This window comes from Triticum aestivum, chromosome 5B, assembly GCF_018294505.1.
Source record: "Triticum aestivum cultivar Chinese Spring chromosome 5B, IWGSC CS RefSeq v2.1, whole genome shotgun sequence".
In the NCBI taxonomy this organism is placed as follows: Eukaryota; Viridiplantae; Streptophyta; class Magnoliopsida; order Poales; family Poaceae; genus Triticum; species Triticum aestivum.
The window spans coordinates 431,834,177-431,842,098 of NC_057807.1; the positions used below are offsets into that span (position 1 = coordinate 431,834,177).

At 41.4% G+C, this 7,922-nt stretch overlaps 1 long non-coding RNA gene across 3 annotated transcripts; it reads left to right on the forward strand.

Moving 5' to 3' along the window:
• Positions 1-264: 264 nt before the first annotated feature.
• On the forward strand, positions 265-3,813 carry LOC123116320 (uncharacterized). 3 transcript variants are annotated; one of them, XR_006457031.1, is made up of 4 exons: positions 265-423; positions 2,095-2,265; positions 2,422-2,532; positions 3,377-3,813. It is a non-coding gene; the product is annotated as an uncharacterized lncRNA (long non-coding RNA). The 3 variants fall into 3 exon arrangements; XR_006457029.1 differs by lacking the exon at positions 265-423 and having other exon boundaries at positions 1,916-2,265; XR_006457030.1 differs by lacking the exon at positions 265-423 and having other exon boundaries at positions 1,916-2,236.
• Positions 3,814-7,922: the final 4,109 nt, after the last annotated feature.

The following is a 7,922-nucleotide window of genomic DNA, read 5'->3' on the forward strand; positions in this document are numbered from 1 at the left end:
GAAAACATGCACGACCTCTGAAAAGAAAAAGGGCACGCAATATTTTTAGCTAGTCGTGGGGATTCCTACTACTCAGCCCACTTTCGTGTTCTCCTATAATCACGGCGGTGCGAGAGGTTGAACTTCAACGGCAAATACTGTGCGATGAGCGGCGGCTGCTTGTGGGTGTGGTGGTCAATGGGCAGGCGGGGCCGTGGTGCTCCGCGCCGCGGTGAGCAGCGGCAGGCTTTGGGGTCGGGCGGCGCTGCGGCGGATACCGTGGCGGGTGACCTCGGCGTCATTGGGGCTGTGGATGGCTCGGCAAGTTGGTCGGGATTGTTCTCTTAACCGCGTTGTGCATGGCCTCTCATCACGGCTGACGGAGACAAGGATTCGGTGGTTCCATGCCATCGAGGATGTGCAGGAGACAACGGATCTGTGACTGTGAGTACATTGTTGTTGCTTTCCCTCGGGATAAAGAAGATTGAGATTTGAAATTTGATGCGTGCTTACCTCAGACCAATTTACTTTTTGCCATGAATTTCTTGGTTACGGGGTGGGATATGAGGGATTTTTACTACTACATCTCTCTCAGTTTACAGGGCGTGCGCGTACCTCTAGGTCGTCAATTTGACCAACCTAATACAAGTCATATATCACAAAAAATATAACAACATAAACTACGGAGTTTCTACTTTCAAAAGATATTATTTTTGTGTTATATAATTTATATTAGGATGATAAAATTGGCAACCTAGGTATACGCGCATGACTTGTAAACTGAAACGGAGGTAGTAATGAATTTCTTAGTTACGGGATGGAGTATGCATGATTTTCTAATTCTTTTTAAGATGTGACCTCGTTGTGTGTTGCGGGGGGTGCGCCCATTGGTCGGCGGCAGCGTTGAGGCCAGCAGGGACGCGGGGGGCTTCGCGACTGGTGGAGGGTTCGTCGGTCAACGTTCAAGCCTTGCGGGAGGCTTCGTAGCATGGTGTTTGGCCTGCACCATGTCCGGTGTCCTGGGCAGCATTGAGCATCGTCGATTGCAATTTCCCTACCTGAGTGCCACTAGTCGCCCCAACATCCAGATTTCGCCCATATTAACCAGGCGAGCACTGCTATACAACCGATACTTTTCAGACGACACACAGACGACGTGTCCCATCCAGCCATCTGTACTTTTGTTCCTAATGCATCTGACGGTGCAGAGTATTTATCGGCTACATGTCGTGCAAATAGCATCGTCTGCCCATCCATCCCGTAACCAGGCAGAGGACCCCCAAGTGCCTCAAAAGGTTATGGTTATTTTTATTCTCGTGACTTTAGGAGGAATCTTACTTGTTCCTTTCTTATATGTATAACTCTTTGACCCAATTCTTTGATACGGTGTGTCAGAAACTCAGAATAGGATAAGTTGCGGTGATTGTATGATTGATCTACCTACAGTTGTGAAATGATCCGATTTAGTTGGACTTAGTTGCACGAGCTCGTCTTAGGGAAAACAATTAGCCAACTTAGTCAAAGAAATTTAAAGGAGGTTAATCAGAATCTGATTTGCGTGATAGTATTCTGAAAAGTAACCTGCAGCCTGTTATTGCAAATGGCAAGAAGAGTAGGCATTTATTGCTTTTACTAATGGTCTTGTTTCCTTTTGGAGTAGGTTACTACTTTATTATGTCATTAGTTTGTTTTCTTTTGGGTTCAAGCGAATCATTGTTTTCGAATTCATAATGTCCATTTGATTTTCACGGAATGGAAAGTGTCTGTCTCAAGTGCTAACCTGATAGAATAAACCTCTAGGGCAGAATCCAGTTTTGTGTTTGAGCCCTTGGAGTCTAATTTCTACAATACTTCAACACATATTTGTTGGGAAACAGTTTTGTGTTCTTTAATCCACTTTTTACGTTGTCCACTAGCTATTATAATGCATGAGGAGCTGAGAAATTACAGATTTTCAGTGTTGTTTCTGTTTATGTCGTAGCCGGGTGTGGCATGAGGTGATCTCAAGCCTAATTTATTCTACCTGAATCTAGTGAACTTCTTTTTTACTTAAGGTTGTGTTATAGTTTTCATCTGAGGTTATTTGATTCAGAAATAAAAAAGTTCTATCATCAGATTGCAGCCGCCAAGGTAAATCTTTACCTTCACTCAAGTGACTAAGGGAAGCTAGAAAAGAAATGATGAGAGAAGCCAGACAACCGATTGAAGAAAGCAAATGAAAACAAAAGATAGAGACAAGCTGCATTTATTCCCCAGGGTTAAGTTTAGCCTTCTACATACTTATCAGTACGATTCTCCTTCTCTTGTACTCCCTCTGTCCCATAATGTAAGACGTTTTTTGACACTACACTAGTGTCAAAAAACGTCTTACATTATGGGACGGAGGGAGTACATAATTAGTCAGTACTGGTTATTACTGAACACTTGTTATTTTTGTTTCAGGAGAACACTTCAAGTCCATCTGATTCCTTTTTTCCGTGCGAAAGTATATCTGATTTTTTCATACCTATCAATGGGGATAATGAGGTTGCTGACATGCCCACATCTTCAGAGGTACATGATTTCTGTTGTTTTACGCTTTGCTAAAAATAATATATTCGGCCATTTAACTTAGAATGGGGCTGGAAAGCTTCTGCTGTATTAGGATGGTCATCCCATCATTGTGAATCTACTCTGTTGTAGAAAGAAGGAAATCAAAAAGGGTAAAACACAATAAAATGTGAAAAACAAGCTGCACACTGCAAGCATCGACGAATCACACCCCAAGAAGAAGCATGAATCATCTCAGCCCAATGCAATCAGAAGTGATCTGAATGTGCAATGTCATTGAATTGTTAATAAAGAGTATACTGTTTTGTTAGCTTTTGAGTTAGGAAAGCCACTGCCATCGAGGCCGATCATATCTTTGATTAGGTCGAAAATTAAACATTGCAGTGGCCTGATCTTGCTAAACTTGAATCGGTCTAATAAAAATATGGATTTTCCACTTTTGACCTGCATTTTGTTGACGTTCTCTATAAGGAAGGGTTCAGAACTTTCTCAAGGTTCAAAATTGAATACCAGCGGTACCTGCTTGCAGTCAGGTTTTCTTTTTTCAATGCATGATGCATTTGTAGCTCTTTGTCTCATCTATGAAGGCACTGCATACACCTATAGTACACTAACCTTGCTAAGCTTAGATTTTCGCATTTTTACATTGTGCTTAAGGTGAATGTTGAATGAATTTGTACGGTATGCTAGATTTCTTACCTGGGTGGTTGGGAACCTTACGTTGGTAGATACTGACCCTCACGCAGCCTGTCAATATTCAAGGATGCTGCAAATTCGAGTTGATATATTTCAATTGCCTCTACATGTTTGTTGTACTTCTGAGAACTGAAAATATTCTGTTTTACAGGTACCTGTTCAAGTGGTTGTCAGCTAATGTAAGAGGGATAGACAGTAACGTTTTTGTATTTAGGATGGGTATGAGTAATGTTAAATTGAAATTTCAGAACTTCTTTTGCAAATAAACACCAGCAAAATTCAGGTTTTGGCGAGAAGAAAAGTGAAACTAAAGGTTACAGTGCAATTTAATAGGATACTATGCTGCTTCCAGCCCATGGATTAGAACGCATTAATCTCTATAGTCCAGGAGAGATTGCTGAACAGATGAAGTTGATGGGATATCTCTGGTCGCCTGCAAATTAAGCTAATTGAAGATCAAGCTCGGCAGTACTCAGTTTTCAAGTTTGGTGGTACTCAGATTTCAAGTTCGGCAACGCTTAGTTTTGTAATAGTGATTGTTGAATGTTTCCTGCCGCTGATTACTTGGTGCTAAGTGCCGTTCAATTAGCTCTGGACGAATTTTATTTGTAATCGTAAGGATGGATTTTGTTATGTGCGATATTTCCCAGAACCAGTACATGGAATCTATCTAGTATATTAGACAACTTTCTTATTTCGTGGTTACTAAAAATGCCCTTGTGTACAGAATGAATTAATGGCCTTATGTTAACCAAAAAATGCTGCTACAGAACTGAGATAGTGATGGCATATGTTAGTTAAATAAGTTACCGGTTTTCATTTTTGCTGGACCCGGTGTACTCGGTCCAATAGAAATAGTAATAGATCTAGCTACTCATTGCCTAAGATTACATAAAATGCTCCAGATTAAAACTTATCCCATAAGATTACGGCAACATCCTTAGATTTCTATACTTCTACGTTGATGGGCCATATAGGCTGCACGCATGCACGAGATAATATTACGGTTGTCTCTTTTGATTTACGGAATAGAAGTTCCCTTTTCAGTTTCAGCCTGTAATTTTACCTCACAGGATTCTCTTTCTTACGTTTTCAAATATGGCTGTGAGAGATGGACTGGGTGAGGAATAAGAATAAATTTGTATCAAATAAATAAATTTATCCCACACAAATCGTTTACCTATAACGATTCACTACCCTTATGAAAAATCAATTACACCAGAGCGTTTCCAAGGGCGAATCCACTTTGAATTTGATAAATGTATTGCTTGTGAAGTATGTGTTCGCGTATGTCCGATAGATCTACCCGTTGTGGATTGGAGATTTGAAAAGGGTATTAAAAGAAAACAATTGCTTAATTATAGTATTGATTTCGGAGTTTGTATATTTTGTGGCAATTGTGTTGAGTACTGTCCAACAAGCTGTTTATCAATGACTGAAGAATATGAACTTTCTACCTATGATCGTCATGAATTGAATTACAATCAAATTGCTTTAAGTCGGTTACCAATCTCCATAATGGGAGATTACACAATTCAAACAATTAGGAATTCGTCTGAAAGTAAAATAAACAAAGAAAAATCTTCGAATTCAAGAACGATTACTGATTACTAAATTTTGATTTTGTCTTTTTGTTATAAAAATCTAATAATTCTTTATTAAACTATAAAGAAAAACAAAAAACTACTGCTTATTGGAAATTCTTTCTTATTTTAAATTAGATTATATTTTTGTGATATAATATAATTTATAACTATACAGTTTATACACAAAAAATACCCTAATCTTTTTTTCCTTCCTTGAATCCTTTAGTTTTAGTCAGTTGATGAAAATGTTTACGGGTTTGCTAAAACTCAGCTAGCTGAGAAATAAATTGGTCTCATTCACATCTCTAGCCATCCGATCTAAAGATGCAAAGATTCGTGCGTGCTGTTTTTTCAGCCCAAGTTGTTTTGTTTTGTCGGCCTGTTTGCCCACGCTGTAGCGACATGCACCAGCGCATTACTAGGCGCCGGCTACCACAATCCATACTCATGTTTTTTGTCTGCTTTTTTTCATGTCTGCAGATTAATAGGGAAAGCTACCCTGCCGATCTTGATTCATGTGACTTATGTTTTGTCCTATTTTTTTGTATTTTTTGTTGTTGTTATCATTTGATTTTTCTTTTTTATCCTTTTCTTTACCTTTTGCTAAAAAAAATCCTTATATGTAAATACTTGTAACTAAGTCTAGTCGGATGGGATTTTTTTTTAACGGAATGGCTAACTCATATTTAGATGTTTTTAGTGACCTCAGATATTTGTGTCTTTAATTTCGCGCACGAGCGATCTGCTCGACTCGTGATCGTGGGTGTCGCATTGTTACGTTGGGACGGAGGGCTACAGTGGGGCGGGCTGGTTCCTTTTTTTTTGTTGGGCCGGCCTTTGTTTGTTTTGAGCTCTAGGTGTTGGGCTTTGTTTTGGACAACGTTATGAGATCGATCTTGTCCACCTTTGTGTCACAACCAAGGTTAGGTCATGTGACTTAAAGCTCACGTCGTCACAAACTATGACCTAACCTTGGTTGTGACACAAAGGTGTCGCATGACCTAACCTTGGTTGTGACACAAAGGTGGACAAGCGACTTAGAGCTCACGTTGTCACAGGCTCAGTCTTGTGCATACGGAAGTGAAGGAAGTTTGCACAATGGTCAATGATTGTGAGTTTTTTCTTTGATATTGCAATCGCTCATGTTCATGTCATTTTTCAGAAGAAGTTGTCTAGATATATTTCTCCATTTACTTTTTTTCTTTTAATCATTTTTAGGTATGTATTTTTTTGCCCATGTCATCAGTGTCCTTTTTTGTTATTAGCCGTTTTTTTCCTTTATCTTTTTTGTTTGATGCACTTTTTCCATATCAAATTTCTACTGTCTATGCAAGTGTAAATCCCACGACTCCGGAATTTGGCCTTTTTTTGCAGTTTGTAGTCACCTCATTTGCAAGTAGCCATCTAGCAATCGGATTTTTTATAGTTTCAGTTGCCCGGTTTTACTAATCCACCCTCGATTCACGAATAGTTTTTCTTTCAAAGTTGTAGTTTGTCCCAGTTGCAAATCAATCATCAAGTCAAAACTGCCCCCCAATGTCCAGTCAACCCTCAACTCACAACAGGGGCATTCTTTGCAAGTACTCCGGTCGCATGTCCACCTTTGTGTCACAACCAAGGTTAGGTCATAGTTTGTAGCCGGCTTAGTAGCAAGTCAACCCTCGACTCGCAACTAGGAGCGGGTTTTTCATAGTTTGAAGGCGCCCTAGTTGCAAGTCAACCATCGACTTGCAACTAGCGGGCCCAGTTGCGAGTCCACTATCAACTCGCAACTAAGTTTTTTGTAGTTGCGCCAGTTGCAAGTCAACCTTTGGCTTGCAACTAGGAGGGCGGGGGGCACTAGCAAGTCAACCATTGACTCACAACTAGGTTATTTTTTGTTTTCTTGTAGTTCGCCTAAGTTGCAAGTCAACCATCGACTGATAATCGTGCCTAGTTGCAAGTCAACCATTGACTCTCAACTGGGATGTGTTGTAGTTTTGTAGTTGCCCCAGTTGCAAGTCAACCATTGATTCACAACTAGGTTATTTTTCGTTTTTTTTAGTTTGCCTTAGTTGCAACTCAACCATTGACTCCCAACCGTGCCCCAGTTGAAAGTCAACCATCATCTCGCAACTGGGATGTGTCGTAGTTTTGTAGTTGCCCCATTTGCAAGTCAACCATTGACTCGCAACTAGGTTATTTTTCGTTTCGTTTTCTTGTAGTTTGCCTCAGTTGCAACTCAACCATCGACTTGCATCCGTGCCCCAGTTGCAAGTTAATCCCTAGTTGCATGAAGCCCATCGACTCGCAACTAGGGTGTGTATGTGTTTGTTGAGGACCCCCAGCTCCAAGTTGACTATCAACTCGCAACAAGGGTGTGTGTGTGTTTTGTCGTGGCCCCAGTTGCAAGTCGACCATCGACTCGCAACTAAGGATGTATGTATGTGTGTGTGTTTGTTGAGGACCCCCAGTTGCAAGCTACCCATCGACTCGCAAGTAAGGATGTGTGTGTTTGTCAAGGGGCCCCAGTTGCATGTCAACCATCGACTCGCAACTAGGGGGTGCGTGTGTGTGTTTTGTCATGGCCCCAGTTGTAAGCCGCCCATCGACTCGCAACTAAGGACCTCTGTGTGTGTGTGCGGGTGTGTGCGTCGAGGGTGCCCAGTTGCATGTCAACCATCGACTCGCAACTAGGAGTGTGTGTCCTTTTGTCAGGGGTCCCCAGTTGCATGTAAACCATCGACTCGCAACTAGGGTGTGTGTGTGTGTGTGTTTGTTGAGGACCCCCGGTTGCAAGTTGACCATCGACTTGCAACTATGGGGTGCGTGTGTGTGTTTTGTCGTGGCCCCCAGTTGCAAGCCGCCCATCGACTCACAACTAAGGATGTGTGTGTTTGTCAAAGGTCCCCAATTGTATGTCAACCATCGACTCGCACCTAGGGGTGTGTGTGTGTGTGTGTGTGTGTGTGTGTCTTTTGTCAAGAGTCCCCAGTTGCATGTCAACCATCGACTCGTAACTAAGGATGTGTGTGTGTGTGTGTGTGTGTGGAGGGGTGCCCAGTTGCATGTCGATAACTGACTCGCAACTAGGGGTGTGTGTCCTTTTGTCAGGGGTCTCCAGTTGCATGT